The sequence below is a fragment of the Gallus gallus genome, chromosome 6 (genome assembly GCF_016699485.2).
Source record: "Gallus gallus isolate bGalGal1 chromosome 6, bGalGal1.mat.broiler.GRCg7b, whole genome shotgun sequence".
In the NCBI taxonomy this organism is placed as follows: Eukaryota; Metazoa; Chordata; class Aves; order Galliformes; family Phasianidae; genus Gallus; species Gallus gallus.
Genome location: NC_052537.1, coordinates 31,630,681 through 31,648,819, shown reverse-complemented (window position 1 = coordinate 31,648,819; position 18,139 = coordinate 31,630,681). Strand labels below are relative to the sequence as shown.

At 41.4% G+C, this 18,139-nt stretch overlaps 1 long non-coding RNA gene across 1 annotated transcript in view; it reads left to right on the top strand.

The window, feature by feature from the left end:
• The first annotated feature begins 562 nt into the window (after positions 1-562).
• The window catches only part of LOC107053719, a 173,928-nt gene continuing 156,351 nt past the window's right edge, over positions 563-18,139 (top strand). Inside the window, exons 1-2 of the long non-coding RNA XR_006939688.1 lie at positions 563-740; positions 1,316-1,441. This is a non-coding gene — a long non-coding RNA (uncharacterized LOC107053719). The remainder of the gene's footprint in view (positions 741-1,315; positions 1,442-18,139) is intronic.

Below are 18,139 nucleotides of genomic sequence, written 5' to 3'. Positions count from 1 at the left end.
ACATCTTTCCCATGCTAAAGCTGTTACCTTAATTACTATTAGATGAGAAACACCTGCTCAGTATGCTGCTCCAAAGCAACATAAATACCAAAAGTATTTTCTGGAAGTAGGATTAGGTGGATTTTAGGGTGGATGTGTGTGTGTAGTGCCTTTAGTAGAGTCTCTTGTATAATTATGGCTGTTTAGGTGTTGGTAAGTCCTTTTCTTGAGCTGTTTTGCTGATACTTTCCTGTGAGGACCTTGAAATGCCAGAGAGCAACAGAGAAATCTTTTACTTGGTTTCTTATTCAGAGGAAGTATTTCCTTTGCTGTTTTCTTAAAAATCATAAAATGAAGGAGACAAAGGATATCTTAAACATATGATTTAACAGTTAGAGTAGTTAGTGCAGCTATAAAAGAGCTAACAGTCAGTAGATCTCACACTCCATTTAACATGATGGTAATCCCCATTCTTTGATATTTCCCAAAGATGACTGAGATTTCCAAAGCAATACTCTGAAGGCTGAGATGCTTATGCAATCTGAAGGTTATGAAAAACCTCTGCAGAGAGCAGCCACCTTTTGCTATGCATGTTGGTGATCAGGTTCAGCAGGTGCAAGGAGTTGAGTGGTTTGGTAATTGCAGAGGGGCTGCAGCTGGGCTGCTGCATTGCTCAGGGATGCCTCCCCTGTGGGATTACTTCACTATGGTGTGGGGATCCAACAAGTAAAGTGTAGTAGCAGCAATTCTGGGGAGTACTGGTAAGTGTGAGCTGTGTCCTGGGCTGAGGCTGTGTGAGGTTTCCAGAGATGCGGCCTAGCAGGGGAACAGGTAAGGCTGCACCCAGGCCTGCTCAGGGAAGGGCATCTGTGGTGCTTGTCTGGAGAAACTGCCATGAGGAAGCAGTAGGAAAACCTGTTTTCCTGGAGCAGCTGGCTCCTCTTTTTTGGTAGCAGTTCTGCTTTTGTGCCTGCTTATGGCTATGTGAACCTGCAGTGTGAGAAGTCTATCAGGAGCAGCTGTGTAAGCTGGGTGTGCATCCCTGTGGGCTTGGAGGGTCTGCATCTCTGTGTTCCTCTCTCTGAGGAGGATGCTGCAATATGTGTTAGGCCTCTCCACCTGCACACTGAAACTGCATTGCTATGTGGTGAAGAAGTAAAGGAGGGCTGAGCAAGGGGTATGTGTTGTGGTAGGGCATTAACCTGGCATGGGCTGTGGCTGTTGGCCCGTGCTAACAACAAGGGCCTCCATTTCCTGCAGTCACCCCAGCCCTGTGCTTTCTCTATGAGCTGATTTGTCTGTTGTAAGTTTTGTTGTTATTTCTTTTCTTTAACAGGGGAGCAACCTTGCCCTCGTGGTCTGCAAAGTCAGGCATGTGCTGACTGCCTTGATGATGGCGATGAGAGCAGAGCAGCAGGCTGGAGGAGCTGCCTCACACTGTGCCATGTCCACCTGCGCTGTGGTGAGTACCCATGGGTCCATGGACTCCTGTGTGAACATGCTGTGAGTCTCTGCGTTGTCGGGGCACTGCTTCAGCTCTTGAGAGTTCAGTCACTGTTTGCATAGGGTGCTCCTTGTGCTGGATGCTGGCCCAGCACTGTGATGTTTTTATCCCATGTTGCTCTGTTGGCACCAGGCAGGGGCTGTGTTTGGGGCACTGTGCAGCTGGGCTTCATGGCGCCTGTTGGGAAGGACCTTTTGAAGTGTTGTGCAGAAGTGCTTGTTTCTGTGAAGTGTGAGAGAGTGCTGAGGCTCTGGGCTGGAGCACTTTGCGATGTGGATGGTAAAAATTCTAACCTTTGATAGGAAAGCTATATAAATATAGGTCTTGTCCTGTTGTGTTGCAGTAGAGCTACATTTCTAAGTGTGTATCGGTTTGTTCCTTTAACTTCAGCTGACTTTTGAGTCTGACAGCCACTGAGGGCTGAGCGCTGTGGCAGATATGCTCCTGTGGTGCCACCAAGCTGTTCTGTAACCCTACAGGACAGTCCATTTGATCTGTTTCTGAGGTATGGACCTGCGAATGTTAATATTGCTGCATCACTCCTGCTAGTTAGAACTCACAAGTTAGGAGGTATTGGTTGGACTTGTTTGTTTGCCTAGTCAGATCTTTATCAATCTCTTAAACTTATGGTGCATTCTGTTATAAGCTTATGACTATTTCTGTGATGTACTTTCTAAGACTACATATAAATATTTGTTTTCCCAGGTCACTGTGTCTAGAGTGACCAAAGATGAGTGCCATGCATGTATAAAAAGAATCATGTTAGACTTTATTTCTGTATGTCTTCTGCTAGCCTGATCCTGACTTTAATGTCTTATTATATTCCAATTGTATTCCTATTCCAGCTCCTGTTCTGGGCTGGCTAGGAAGGAGGTACAGGGGCAGGGAGGACTGGGGGTGTGCTCTACAAGTATCTATGTGCAAACAGCTTTGGAGTACTGTGAGCAGGGCAGTGCTGCTGCTCAGGCATGGGCAGGATGGCTTAGTTGAGCCAGTTTTGCTTGTAGGTAGTGCTCAGAAGGCACAGGTCCTTGTTACTGAGGCAAGGAGCAATGCTGCTCTCAGAGCTGTCCTCTTGTGAGGAGCTACAGGCTAACATATCATTTGGCCCTGGGGGCTTTGCCAAAAAGGAGCTCACACAGGGCTTTGAAAGATCTTCTCTGACTACCCACACAGCTTGTAGGTGATTTTAATTAAATGTAATAAGCACTGCTGTCATTTTGAAGGAAGATTAAGGGTGATCAAGCCATGCAAGAGCTGTCCCTGAGCTCTGGGGCTACTAGTGAGGCAGATACAAAATATGTCTGTAGGGCCTATAAGAGGTGCTTCTGTTGTCCCTGTAGAGTGCTCTCTTCAGCTCATGCTGTATGTGAGGTACATCAAAATTAAGAATTTTTCCTTCCTGAAGAACCCTGGTTATGATCCTGTGCTTTCTTACATTTGTTCATTGATTGTATCTAAGTGCTGCTTTGTGGAATGCATGCTAAGTGAAGGAAGACATGCTGTGAAATAGGGCCATAAACCCTAACTTCTTGTTTTGTGATGGATCTTTTCCACAAGTTATCAAAGTGAACTGTGGAGTTCAGAGAATTCGAGTAATGACTCCAGTATGCCCTGGCCAGTCCATGTAGCTTTGAACTGCACTTGGAGGAAGCTGCATTCTTTTTTTTTTGCTGTGATAAATGGATATGAAAACTGGAGAAACAAATTCATGTTCTCTTTAGGACCAGATGCTTTTCTGGCAGTTGGTCACCTTGTCCCCTAAACCCATCCCTTAGATTGGAGGGATGTGTACCATACCATCCATACTGATGTCATCTCTCTGCTTCTCTTTATACTGTGAAACTTGTGTGATCCTATTAAACCCAACAGAGATCTGTTGAAATGCTCAACAAACAGTTATCAGGCCATCTTATGTGCTTGCTTCACTGTGTAATTTGCTGATATTTTCAGTACATAGCTAGGGAAGTGAGTGGGACTGCCTGACCTCCTGACCTCGCAGCTGTACTCAGTGAAATGTATGGTTCAATGATTTCTTTTATAGGAACCTGTTTGGTCAATTTTAAAAATAATATTCTGAGTTTTCACAGGAATGAGTTAGAGACGCAGTATGTTCCAAGTGGCAAGTTAGCAAGAAAGCTTTCTCAATTGTACTGAAAGAACTTTACTTTTGACAGGGCATAAATGTTGTTTATGGCTGTCTGTCCTTATCACTGTGAACATAGTTAAATATGTCACTTTTAACTGAGCTTTGCTGTCATTCTTTGAGTAATATCCCATGAAACAGAGTTTCAGTATGTTATAGTTTAATGTTGATTCTCAAATATTTCAAGACTGTGAGGTTTGGGTGATCTATTCTGAAACAGAAGTTCTTACGCTGTAATGAGGCATCAGATCAGCTGACAAATGGTTCCTTTTGCATTTGAGTAATGAGGAATCACTTCAGTCCTGTTGGGGTTCTCTGAGAATCCTATTCTACTGAAAATCACTCTATAATACCTGCCCCTTTCTCTTGTTTTGTAACTTATCACTGAGAAGCATATCTGATAGCATATATCATACATTGCCGCACCAGTGTGAGTGATGAGCAGTGGAGTGTCGGGAAGGTTTCTGTGTGTCAAAGTTGGATCCTCTTAAAAGGGCTTTGATTTTGGAAGATACCCAGGGACCAAGACCTCAGTGTTAGGCAATATTAGGCAATATCTTGGTCAGGTTCCCTGCCTATCCAGTCTGCAAGGTGAATGCCATGGTAACTGGGCAAAACACAGGTTACTCCTGGGGCTCAGGAGAAACTGGGAATAAACCAACATCCCCATTCATCTCTAGTATTGTCATATACTTGATATGTTTCTTTTATACAGTACCTAGTAAAATGAGACTTTACAAATTGTATGGCTACAAAAATTAGCATTACATAGTCAATAAATCATGCAAGAAACTTGGTATCTGTATACTTAATCTAAATTTGTTAACACTGGCAAGATAGAAGTCATTCTGACTCTATGCTGACACTTCGAAGCTGGAACACAACTCAGAAATGTGAGGTTTCTTCGTCCAGCTGTGTACATGTGCCTTGTTATCTAATACTTTAATTGCTAACTAAACAGTGGGTAGTAGAGAATATACTGTTCTATGTCAATATTTAAGCAGGATTTTACTTATGGCTTAAGTTTATTCACCTTGGAGAGAGAATTTTTGCTTCGCTTGAATAATTGGGCAAAGAAAAAACAGGGTTTCAACTTGCTCCTGTGGTCTATGCTTACTGTAGGCAAATAGAAAAGTATGTGAGCTATTTCTGTCATCCATGTCTTTTGGGTCCAGTGTTTTTGGAAAGCTCAGGAGCTGTTGAGACCTCTCAAACATATGGGACCTTTCCCCTTCTCCTTTCCCTTCCCAGTGGATGAGGCAAATTTAAACTATCTGACTTGTTTCTAACAAATATTTGTCCAAACTCCTAAAATTCTCCTGCAGAGGAAATTTGGAAGTGTCATTCTTTCTCATTCACTTTGTGAAAAGCTGAAAATGTGGATAGGGAATTCTGTCCTGTCACTGTAAAGCCATAAAGAAAAATTATTGCAATGACAATCAAGGAGAGGTTTTAAAGATTTGAGGCCTGCTATGTGCAGGGGCTCAGTTGGGATAGTTTTGCCTGGAAGCTGTTCACATGTTGAAAAGAGTTATGTCCTTTTAATATCTTGCATTCACAAGCATGTGGTAGGATTAACAAACCAAATCTTGAGGAAGCTGCATACTTTGCTCACAGGACCATAGATACTAGGAATCAAGATGTCAGACTGTTCCTTCTAATACAAATATTATTAGATGAGTGGCTTACAGCCATACAGATATTAAGTGGAAGAAGCGAGCAAAGAACACATACACCATAACTGTTAAGTTACTCAAAGACAACTGAGGAGAGGACAAAGAGGTAGCAAGCTTTGAACAAAGAATTTTTTCTGTGCAGAAGAGTTGCACACATGCCATGCCTTTATAATCTCTGCCAAATCAGACCAGGGCTGTTCAGGAAGCTGACTGGAACTTGCTTGTAGATCTCCTGGATGACACAAGACCCTAACTCTACTGAGGGAAAATAGGAACGACTGTTACTCAGTAGTGTCTGGGGTCTACATTGCTGTTTCTGCTGCAGGAAAATACAAAAGGGAAGTAGAGTGAGCGTTTGGGCTGTGCTTAGTAAGCAGGCCAACAGTTTTCAGCATGTTACTCAGATCTCAATTTTCTTTCAAGGTGAGTTTTGGAAATGTTTTAGTTAGTTTCAAGCTGTGGCAAATCCTATCCTGGCTGTTGTTTGCAAAATAATTTTTCTTCCATATCCGGTCTCTAATCCAGATTTTCCAGTAGCTCAGAGCAATTATTACTGACATGTCCAATGCCAAAACAATCCCTAGAATGCTACATTTAAATACTTAATTGTTTTGTAGTCACTTACTTCTGTGTTTCCAGTAGGAGCACTTATGGAAGGGCACTACTTATTTTGCCAGGACAAGACATCATGGCATTATGTGCAGTGTAGTCATGTTATCTACTCTGAAGATAAAAATGAGTTCTGCAGTTCAAGGTTGCTCAACCTGGATGTATAAAACATTTGGTCCATCTTCCCTGTCTCTATATTTAGCCAGGTGCTAGACCAGCTAAAGTCTGAGATCCTTTTTATTATACTTTAAAGCTGCATTTGGGATCTTAACAGTGTGTTTTTTGAAAGAAAAAGTAGTAGAAAACTACCTTGTAAGATAGGCTGATGTTCTTTTATAATCACTCTGAGCATTAATGCTCCTGGGATAAAAATACCAAATGTTGATTAGAATGAGGACTATGGGATGTCACCTAAAAGAATGAAATTAGAGAAAATATTTCCAGATATGACAGAATGAAATTTGTTGGGTTATAGAAAGCTCGAAACTCAACCAAATCCAGCCACATTCTGTATCCTGTCATATTCCTATAACATTAATTCTAGATGCATTTTTTCTCCCAGTTTTGAGTACTGGCAGGCTGTGAAGAACCATGTATTACATTGTGAAAGTTGTTATCATTCTTGTGATAATATTATCCCTGTAATACAGTCAAAATAGTCTGTGCCATGTATGAATATTTACATGGCATGTTCCTCTATGTATCTTCACGGTAATGTTCTAAGAGCCTTCCTAGCGCAGCATGGATTTTCTTCTATCTCTTCCCAAATAGCAAATCTGAATGTGGTCTTAATAGGTGTAGAATTCTCTCTATCTTCCCTATGTGTTACAGACAATTCTTAGGCAGTTTATTCTGGATAATGGAATTTAAAACAAATGGTTCAACTTGTAGTCTATCACTTAGGGTCAAAATCAAGCCAAACCTTGTGTTCCTTTGTGATTTTAATCAGCCACTTTTGCATTTAATTGCTATTTTGGCAGACTAGAGGAAGGAAATGGGGATTTAAAAAAAAAAAATTATATCAAAGTGAACTGAAAAGAATTTGAGACAAAGTTCTTTTTGGCATAGAGCATCTGAGTTACAACTGTCAAACCCTCTTTGGAAATGCCAGAGGCTTTTATTTACTTACTTTTATAGCTTGTTAGGCTCCTTTATAATTTCAATGACATGCTCCCACTTAGACTGCATCCTACCTAATGTCTCATCTACTGACTGTTCCACTCCAACAGAACTGCTTCATGGAAGGCTTTGCGAAGCTTTGAAAAGTAATGTACCCAGTATCCCCTTTGCCTAGCTAGATGTCCCCGTATGTCCCTACCCTGGGCTGTATTTCCTATGGCAGCCATGCGCTACAGTCTCGCTGACTTTGACCTCACTGCTTAATATCACAAGTACAGCCTTGGCCAAATGCATCGTTATCAAATATCTGTCCTCTGCTGATTCATCCAGTGAAAAGCAATGGTATGGCTCTCAATCTAGAAGTTGGCTGTTTGTCATTAATATCCACTATACTTTAAGCATTAAGTGTTGGAAACCTCAGAAGCCACTATTCCAGTTGCTTATAATGTGTTCTTTGTTTTCTGCTTGGCTTATCTTTAGGCACAATACAATCTTAAGGAAGCACACCCACTCCCTAATGTTTTCCTTGGGAGCCAGAAATGTGTGCTGCAGTGTATTTGTGCAGTTGCGAGTCAAAGAGAAGTGTATGTTATGAAAGCAGGTGTGGGGGATGGTAGTGGTGGGATGCAGGAAATCATATGTGGACTAAAAACAGTTATGAGAGATCTGATTCAAAAGCGTGCAGCTGAAGTAAAAAATCTCAGCTAGCAAATGCAAAAAGTGCTGAGCTTCCCTTGCTTAATGGCTAGCTTTTTAAGGCTGGTGCACCTTGTGTTAGTACAGCCAGTCTGCTAAAGTTCAGCAGCTAAAGTGAAACTACCCATTGTTCAAATACTTTTGTAATGAGAGTATCTTTTTTACTTTAATGGTTTCCCTTCCTAACAGGCATGCTGTTTGTTCCTAACCTGCAACGATCCTCCTTCTTTTTCTAACATTTCTAAAAATGACTATTTCTGTTTCCTCAAATACTACTTCTATTTGAGATTATTTTGGGAATAATAGTTTAACTCCTAGATCTTAGCTAATGCTAATAGACTTTTTACGTAGGAGGCTTCATACACAGCTGGTTTGGAAGATAAGTAGTAATCTAGTATGTATGTGCAGTGAGTATGAGGAATAAAAATGTAAAAACAAGGTACAGTGTCTGAGGATCCTGTGGGTATGAGACACAGCATCACTGTGCATCATGTCAACCACTGCTACATGTGGCAAATATGGGTACTGTGGCCAAAACCTAATCTGAATGTGAATTCAAACTTGTACAGTATGAGACCTCCAATGGTTCATCTGTGACAAGACAGCAGCCCATTGTGGTGTTATCACTGGGGGTATTTCCCCCCCTCCCAGCCCTGAGGTGCTCACTGTCTGCTCTGAGCATCTCACTGCTCTTCAAGATCACATGGGGCCAAGGCCCCACTTTGATTTACACTTATATTTCTTAAAGCTGAAAGTGGTTTATGAACCACTGCTGATGTCCTGCTCCATGTTAAGTGAAGCAAGTTAGGGTCAAGGCTGTTTCTCTACTGAGTAAAGCGACATTAATATTTTTCTGATAGTTTTCAACTGAAAAGGTTGGCCCTTTATGTATCTGAAATGTAAATCGTTGATATTAACAGCAACAACTGTGGTGTAGTTGAGCATTTGTCACAATGAATGGAGAAATAAACAAGCAATTCCTCCAAGATCCTGTCCTATTTAGACCTGAAAGAAATATTCACTGACTAAATTAATCCATTTGACTGTTGGTATGGGAATGCTTAGTATGGGATCTTCAGGTGTTGGTCAACTTCTTCCTTCTGCAGCACTATATGCTATGGGTACAGCAGTACTTTCTTCTCTTCTTTCTATCCTGGTACAGAAAAGCATTTGACATGACATAAAACTTCCATTTGACCACCTCTTTTTTTGAGCATGTTCCTCTACTACTTATAACTCTCTCTCTCTCTCTCACACACACACACACACACATATATATATATATGTTTCTGAAAGTGGAAATGTGACTAATTGTGGGATTCCCATGTCTGTGCACTATTGTGTAGATTTGTGAAGAGTTTTAGGTTGGGGCTACCACCACTTTGATGCCATTTCCTGGCAATTGGGTGGACTAATGTCTAAAAAGTCTATATTGATAAAAAATTGTAAGTAGGACTTTATTTTGCTGCATTTAAAAAAAGCTTGGCTTGTAGAAGTTTCCCCTACTCGTGTATGTTCACTGTTGCAGCTACAGCTTTTATATTCAATTTCCAGGTTTTCTTTTGTATGGCACTGGAGGAAGATATTTTCTTTTCCCCTACAATCCTTATTGCTAAGTATTGTTTTGACTACTGATTATTTTAAAACTATTGAATTAGGGAAGCTAAGCAGAAACGATGTGTGTAGTGGATGGTGTTAAATATTGGTGCCACTCCTTTGCTCAGTTCTATGTGACCTGGTGCCAGCAGAGTTGCTGGCTTCTGTTGGTCTCCATAACAGTGCTCACTGCAGAAGCTTGCCAGTATGACAGTCTACACCTGCTGGTGTTCATGCGCACTGTAGGTCTGCCTTTAGGTGGCTGTTAGTGCTCCCTTGTTTCTCACTGTTTATGCCTTTTTCCCTAAAAATAACAGTTGTGTCTCCTTTGATTCTGCCTTCTATTCAGGCCAGTACAGGAGTGTTTTTTCCTGTATTCACTAAATGAGTGATTATAGAAATATTACAGGATTTTTTTTACTTAAATCTCATAACTGAAAGCAGTGCACTTCTGTTCTTGGGATTATGTACCTCCTTGATAGAAGAAGGGGAATGGTTTCAAACCTAAAGAAGGGAGATATAGACTGTATATAAGAAAAAGGTGGTTTTTTTACAGTAGAGGTGGTGAAGGCACTGCTGCAGGCTGCCCAGGAAGGTGAGGTGAGCAGAGATGAACTGGCCCAAAGATTAGCAACAGCTCAGCATCAGCTATGTGCTTTGCTAGAGCAGCATCCATCACAGGCAGTGGGGATACAGCAGCATGGTTTGTCTTATCTTCTCTTTCCCGGCAGTTATGTGTTCTCATACCTAGACGATTGGCTCATTAAAATGAGTGTGTTACTGCTGAGCACAAAAAAAAGACGGCCTTTTTTTTAAGACCTGAATTTATAGCTCTGTGTTGTAATCGGGTACCACAAATTCTTTCACAAGCCACCATAAAACAAGTTTTCTCATGAGAGGAGGGGGAGGGGAGTAAAAAGGCGAGTATGCTGTCGTCCATTAAACAATTGTGAATTTCTAGTTTAATGCAAGCTGAAGGGAAAATGAAGACCTAGCTGTAAATCATCTGTGCAGCTCTCAGCCATAAAGTTTCTTGAGCAGTCAAAAGTGCCAGGACTTGTTTGGATGACTTATTCTTAGGCAGAGGGGGAGGGAAGAAAGTTTATAATACAGCTGCAAACTTTTGCTGTCTCTTGTGTCATTGTTGTTTATATTACGTGATAATGTGCTACAGAAACCTCCTCTCATTTCAAAGGTGACATTTTCCTCTCTGACCTTGCACTGAGATAATTTCAACCAGCCCACAGAGCAGAAAGCTGTAATTGTCCAGCACTGGTACGTGTTCGATTGGGTTGTTACAGAGAAGGAGGGGTTTGGTAAGTGTCACAGCAGCAAAGCCTGTCAAGCATAGTTGGGGTGAGGAGAGAGTGAGTTTGCTTGGGTTTGGATCAGGCCCTGAAGTACTTTGACAGCTAGAGGTGGTGTGGGTTAGTATCCAAGTGAGGCAACTGATTAAGGCAATGCTTGGTGCTGAGGTTGGTAGGGAAAAGGGTGCCAGTTGGCTTGGGAGGCCCATAGCCCTTGTGTAACTTGCTGCTCTGAAAAAGCTGCCAGCCTAAATCATTAGATCCATCCTGCCGATGCTGATGTTTTCTCGTTCATGTCAATTGACAAAGTATGATAAAAGAGCTCTGGCACTGTAAAATATTTCAAACTGTTCTCACTGGAAACTGCATAGTGTAGTGGGAGGGTTTATTTTCAGTAAGAAGCAGTGCTTCATTGATGTTGTGTTGCATCTGATATCAGGAGGCCTTGGGGAGCAGATCACAGTTAACATATGCATGCATTGATCTCCTTATGCAGATGGCCACTGTCTGAGCTATGCAAGTGCTGATGTGTAAGAAAAATACTACTGCAGAGCAGCACAAATTGCCCCAGTTTAACATCACATAGGGCACCTGAACCTAACTACTTCTCTCGTATCTGAACTTGGATGGCAGCTCTTCCCTCTGGAGGGAGTCAAGGAGAACAAAAAAAGAGCCTTTCTTCTGCAGAGGAGTAGCACAGGACACTGACACAAGACTGCACTATCACTGCCTTTGCCCAAGGGCCAGCAATAAGATGTGCTGTTTAACTCAGGAGGGCTTTCTAGAGTACAGATATTTCAAGTAAATGCTTCCTCAGTGTGTCTTGTCTGTTGACATAAGTCAACTGGCAAGTTAGGGGAGGTTAAATGCATCTCAACTGTGTGTTTTGGATGAGCAACCTGTAAATTTGATGATTAATTTATAGTTTGTGGGGGAACTGGGAGAAACCAGGTCCTTAATCAGGACCGTATTCCTCTTGCTTCTCCTGGTTGTTTCCCCCCCCCCACTTTCCTGTGTGTAGTTACAAGAAGTGCATGCAGTACCCTGAGACTTCTGACTGAGACTTAACAGATGAGTATCTTTTAAATTAAATAGAACTCAGCCTGACCCGACTCTGTCTTAAATTTCTTAATGGTATGAAATCTACCCTTCAAACAAATTTAGTCCTTTGGTTCTCCCTTCTCCCCTTATTCTAAGGTATGATTAGTGCTTAATGGACCCTGAAAAGCCCCTTTTTATAATTGCCACAGGTTGCTCTTGTCTAGATATTATCTCCAGTTCTGTTTTTTCTTGAAACAAAACCCAAAATAATGGGCCACATACTTGGTTATGGTGTTCATATATGCTACTATTTATTTTTAGAACCACTTTATATATGTATATACACACGCATGCTTTCTTTATGCCAAAAACAATGGACCTCTTTATGCTGGGCAGGGCTGATAACGAGATATCCATTACACAGATACCCCTGGGGTTTCAGATGGCAAGAAGCACTTTTCATGGAGGAGGACATCTGAGTCCGGGGCACTTACACTGCACACGCGGAGGTGCAGTGGGAGCAAGAGATAACATTCTTGTACCCACTATGTTTTGCTACACAAAGAGCTCAGAAATGATCAAAATATCAGCCTCTATGTGAGTCAGAGCTGGTTATCTGCCTTGCATTACTTGCTGAAATCCAGGGACAGAAGTCCTTAGGCCCAGGGCTTTAAGAGAAGCTACCCAACATAGCAAAGAACCAAAGTCTGTTTTCTGCAGCATTTCCTCTCTTGAAATAAAGACTTGTGAGTCAGACTTGAGATTTAAAAAGAGAAATCTGCATCAGTGATATCTGTGCATATGGTTATTGAGTACAGTTGCAAGCATTTCTTGAGGAGCTAACTTCCAAGTCACATCAGCTCTTCCAGAACTCTCCTAACCCGGTGCAGAATAGGAAACAAGGATGTGAAGTTTTTGGAGCTGATCTTGAGTGGCAAAATAGTAATTACCTTTCCTAATGATGTTAAATCCCTGTGATATGCTAATGGTGAAGCATGAGCATGCACATCAGTCTACCTAATTAATTCCTTGGGAATGGTTTAGTGTGAAGCTAGTTTCCTCCATAGTGGCATCAAATCCTAATACAGACTGTCTGAAATTAAGATACTCAGTACGTTAGTTTAGCTGGGACTCATTTCTGTTCTATCAGCAATAGTGCTACAGCAATGTTAGCCTTCCAGCTGAGACTGTGGCTGCATCACCCTTGGTAGTGCCTGGCAATATTAAGCAAACTAAGGAACAAAAGGTGTACTGTGTTGGATCTGGAAAGAGCAGCAATGCTCTCCTGAGTTCCTGTTGAATTACTTAATCAGACAATCTTTTTCAATGTATTGTTTATTATTTTGAATAAATGTTCAAGCTTGAATGTACAGTAAACCTTCACCTTCATTATATCATTTTCAGCTATGCTAATTTTCCAGGAACTAGAACCCCAAGCACTGGATACCATCTGATTTACAGTTCCAATCATCTTTATATATAAGGACAGATTTAGGGAAAGCTTTAAAGGGATTTAAGTGCCTATGAAACATAGATTTTCATGCTCATCTTGCTATTTAGACATTCAAGGTGTGCTGGCTTTGATTTTTGTTGTTGTGAAAGAGGTTCAAAAAGACCTAAAAAACAAGAGAGCTAGTGTGCTGTCCTTTTCTGCCTGATCTGTGCCAAATCATGAAAGGTGGCTCAATCTGTTGATTGAGAGTCTTTCTTCATCGTTATTCTCTAAGCTTCAGTACATGACTCAACAGATAAATATTCAAAAACAAAGCAATTTCTCAGTGTGTTTTCACTGGGTTGTTTAAGTGGGGTGATGAGGCCAGGGAAGTTTTGAGTTCAGCAGATCAAAGTAGAATGTATGGTGAGGCAGTGCAGTGTGAAGGTGGTGCTGAGAAATTGCTGCCTGGTTATACAACGCGTCCACTGTTTACTTGAGTATATTTGGACACTCCATATCTGAAATCTTTCAGAGAAGGTCTCTTTTTTTAGTTATACACATAATTAGTGCTGTTCTTGAGTGTGCTAATGCAACATGATTTAGTCTATAGAACAAATACACTAGTAGGTGAAAACTGTGTAGAAGAATAAAGCATTGAAAAACATAATTTTATATGAATGGAGGAAACTATATCCACATCTAATATCTTCTGAGAAGCAGTCTGAGGAGATTTAAGGAATCTAAGAGTCAAGGAATTAAAGATCATAATAGACTGAAAAGATGAAATAATAGTTAATGAATGAGGTCAACGAACAGTGAGATGTGTGGTGTAAAGTCATGAGAAATAAGGCTTTTTTTTAATGTAGTTTCATTCTTCCATTCCTAGGGCACCTCATCTTTGATTCTCTCTAATAGTACTCCCTGATTATTCCCTTTCCTAAATGCTCTCTCCTTAATCACTGTAAAGCATTCAGAGAATAATCACAGCTCTGTACTTTCGTATTTGGGTTAACAGTAGCACAGTACTGTATCATAGAGGCAGTGTACTTCGTCAAAAGAAGGGAAGGTTGTACAGGTGTGACTCTTATTGATTGCACTGCTGGCTGCTTCATAAGCAGCAGAAGATCCCAGTAATCCTTTTAATGAGTTCTACTGAAGAGATGAAAGCTAAAGACCTGGTGCAAGCGTGTGGCAGTGATGCCCAAGTTGGAGTCTTGTCAGGTCAGGATCAGGGGATGGAACCCAAAAAGGTGAGCACACAAGACTCTGGAAATCTTCACTGCAGCAAATGGGGCTGTGAAATGTTTGCAGTGGCTCCTCTTTTTGTATCATAAGGTGAAAACTTAGTGATATCCTCTCAATATCTGAAAAAAGCACACAGCAAACCATTGACTGGATGTTTACATGTGTGCATTTGCGTGTAAGTATTTATATTTCAGCTTGTATAATAAAGATGTTTGGTTCTTTTTATTACTAGCTGCAGATATTTGAAGTATTCAAAGTATTCTCTGCACTACCATTTTTAGAGTAATGCTCATTGTTTACACATAAATTACTGATAAGGCCAAGGATCTTATTCTCTCTGCTTGCTGAGAAATGTGAAAAATGTGAATCTGTTAGAATTACTTGCATTATCTGGTGAGAAATTAAAAAGCAAACAAATCTGCTCCAATCCTCCCCAATCTCATACAAGAAATGGACCTGGTATGCTATGATGTTTTGCTGCCTGTGGTCAGAGGATTGAAGGGGTGAATGCTGTTTCCACACTGTTCATCCTTGATCCTGACTGCAATCACTTTCATTTTTATTATTTGTAGAAGAAGTTGATGCAATGAGATCAACCTGAAGCAGAGGATTAATGTTGATAATACTGGCCTGTGTGAAAAATTCTAGTGTAAGTAGCTTAATTTCTCAAGTGGGACAGAGCTGAAGCAGAATAAATCCTGCATGCTGCCTACCATATAGAATAGCGAAGGGGTATTTACAGACTATCTGCCCCTGGATACCCAATGTTTTTTCTACTGAGAGGAGAGAAGAGCTGCAGCAGGTGTGCTGGAAATGCTCAGTCTGGATTGCTTTGCCCTTTTAAGAAGAAAATCCATTTCTGAAGGAGTCATAGCTAGGGCGCATGGTAGAAAGGCTGGAGAAGTTTTGCTGTCATCTTTGTTTTTATGCCCAAAGACTGTACCAAATCAGAAATTTTGTCTGCTGCACTCATAACTTTCTGGATGGAGACAGTGCTCAGCACAGCTTGCAGACAGGAGTGCTCATGGTGGGGTTGCTGAGAACCAAAAGCATGATTTGTAATTGGGGTGGGACCATTTCAGATGAACCACCTGGATATTGTGCATCTCTCACTCATTGATAATTGCTGCAATTCAGTATTTACAGGAATTTAGTTTCTTTATTTTGCTTTTTGATTGTTGAACCTTCCATCACTCCTCAAACTGTCTTGGTAACCACAGGCAGCTTACATAGGAAGCAGAGCACTCCTTTGTAAGGGTGAGATCTTCATGGGCCTCTTCTGGAGAGCAGAGTTGCAGCCACTTAAGGTACCTTAGAGTTAGTGATGTGAAACTGTCAGTTATTTGACACTTATTGTGGCAGCAATTATATGACCATAGAAATACTTTCTCTTGTGTATCAGTGGTGAGTTAACATGGCCCAGCATGAACCAGGAGAACTGCACCTCATGCGGTGCTTTATTTTGCAAAGTGTTTGTGGAGTAGAGCAGGAGTGACACCTGTCCATTGTAATTTCACAGTGTTATCTGCTGCTACTTGCTTTCACAAATTCTTATTAAACACAACAAGAATCACAGGATGGCCTGGGTTGAAAATGACTACAGTGACCATATGGTTCCTACCCCCTGCTATGTGCAGGGTCGCCGACCAGCAGACCAGGCTGCCCAGAGCCACATCCAGCCTGGCCTTGAATGCCTGCAGGGATGGGGCATCCACAGCCTCCTTTGGGCAATCTGTTCAGTGCGTCACCACCCTCTGAGTGGAAAAACTTCCTCCTAGTATCCAACCTAAACCTCCCCTGTCTCAATTTTAAACCATTCCCCCTTGTCCTATCACTATCCACCCTTGTAAACAGCCAGTTCCCCTTTCTTGTTCATGTGCTCCCTTCAAGTACTGGAAGGCTGCAATGAGGTCTCCCTGGAGCCTTCTCTTCTCCAAGCTAAACAATCCCAGTTCCCTCAACCTCCTCTCATAGGAGAGGTGCTCCAGCCCTCTGATCATCAGTAATGTTGATACTAATTGTTTTAGCAACAACTAATTGTTGCTGGCTAGCACTTGGTATGCAGTGGCCTGTAGCTCTGTCACTATTCTTTTACTGGTCAGATCAGTTGCCCTCAGCTAATTACTGGTGGGTTTGTAAATAATTCAGCAATCCCATGCAAGGCTGTAGTGTCCCAGGCACCTTAAGTGGGTGCTTTACCTACACCACATCAGTATTAATGCAGGCAGAGTGAGGGGCAGCAGCGGAGCCCGTCTGGTGCTGAGGGCAGAGAGCTCAGAGCAGGGCAGAGGAAAACCCTGCAAACGAAATGTTAGCGTGGGGTGGTGAAAGAGCTCGATTTTTATTTTGTTTTCACACATTAGGTTTTGTTTAGAGCAGACAAGTACCAGGGAGAGCGTTCTGAAAAGGGGCTTTGTATAGGAGCCGGGGCTCTATCCATCAGATTTGTCATTTCAGGAATGCAGCCAGATGTATTGACTTACTAGCAATTGCATTGGTGCCATCTGGCCTGCTGGAGGCTGTATTAAAGATGGAAAAAACGGAGTAGAAAGAAGTGAAATTCGTTCATCATGCCATTACCCTAGCTGCTTGTTTAAAGAGGGGAAAAAATGTAACTTCTTGGCAGGGGGCATGCTGCTTGAAAATAAAATATAAGGTTTTCAGGACCATGAGCTTCAAAACCAAGTGCTGGTGTTTATAAGTTGACTTGAAAGTTGGGCCTCTCTGTGTCATTTTGTGCTGTTTTTTTTTTGAATGGAAAAATACTCTCAGATCTTACTGTTCTGAGTCAGAGAGCAAAGAACAGCCCAAGCCCCTGCCTGGACCACTGTGGCATTTCTACTTGCTTGTTCTCAGCTATCCACAGTAGTAGTTTTGCTGTCTGAATGCTGGCCCCCCCCCAGGAGCTGAGGTTCGGATATGCTGAGCTTTCTGTTGCCACACTCTGCCTTTGTAACCTTTGAAATGTTACTTTCCAACTTATATCTTCTATGCATTCTAAACAGAAAACTCATTCCCAGTTGCTAACAGAATCGCATCACTTATTTTTATACTTACCCTTATAACTGCTCTCACTTTAACAAATACAAGATCTTATGCATTTCCATACTCATCATCTAGCAAGGTGCTGTTCTTGACATTAGCTTGAAAACAGCTGATGTTATTTATTCACATATTCTTAATTCTGATAAGAACAAAATCCTTTCCTGTCTAGCAGTGTATGGCACTCCCCAGCTTTTTAGAAGTGTGACCTTATGCCTGTGTTCATATCCAGTTCTACAGCCAGTCTTTCTGAGCCAAAAGCTGGGGCTGCTACCTTTCTGGGCAGCAGTTCCATTTGTAGCATAGGAGAGCTGTGGGGCTGAGCCCTCTCCCACTGAAGATGATGAGGGAAGTCAAAGTTGAGCCTTTTCCTGTCAGAGGCTACAGAGCAGTTCCTTGGTCCTTTTTTTCTTTTCCTTGTTTTGCATTTATTGAAGGTTAGAAGCAAGGTTTTATTACTAAAAAGAATTTAGTGCTAAAGTAGGTTATTATATAAAGTTCTTCAGTACTTTCATAGATGCACTAGTGAATTTACTGTCACGATAAGTTGTTTACAATTACTGACAAAAATGGAACAATGGAAGTTTCCTCTTTTCTATTTTTATTTCTAATTTCTGCTCTATTCTTTTTACTTCTTTTGGTTTTGTAATTTAAGATAGAAAACCCCTAAGGGCCGGGAAGTAGAACTTAGTAAAAAAGCTGAACTACTTGTGGGTGAAGTCAGTGTTTTAGCCCTCCCAAGCA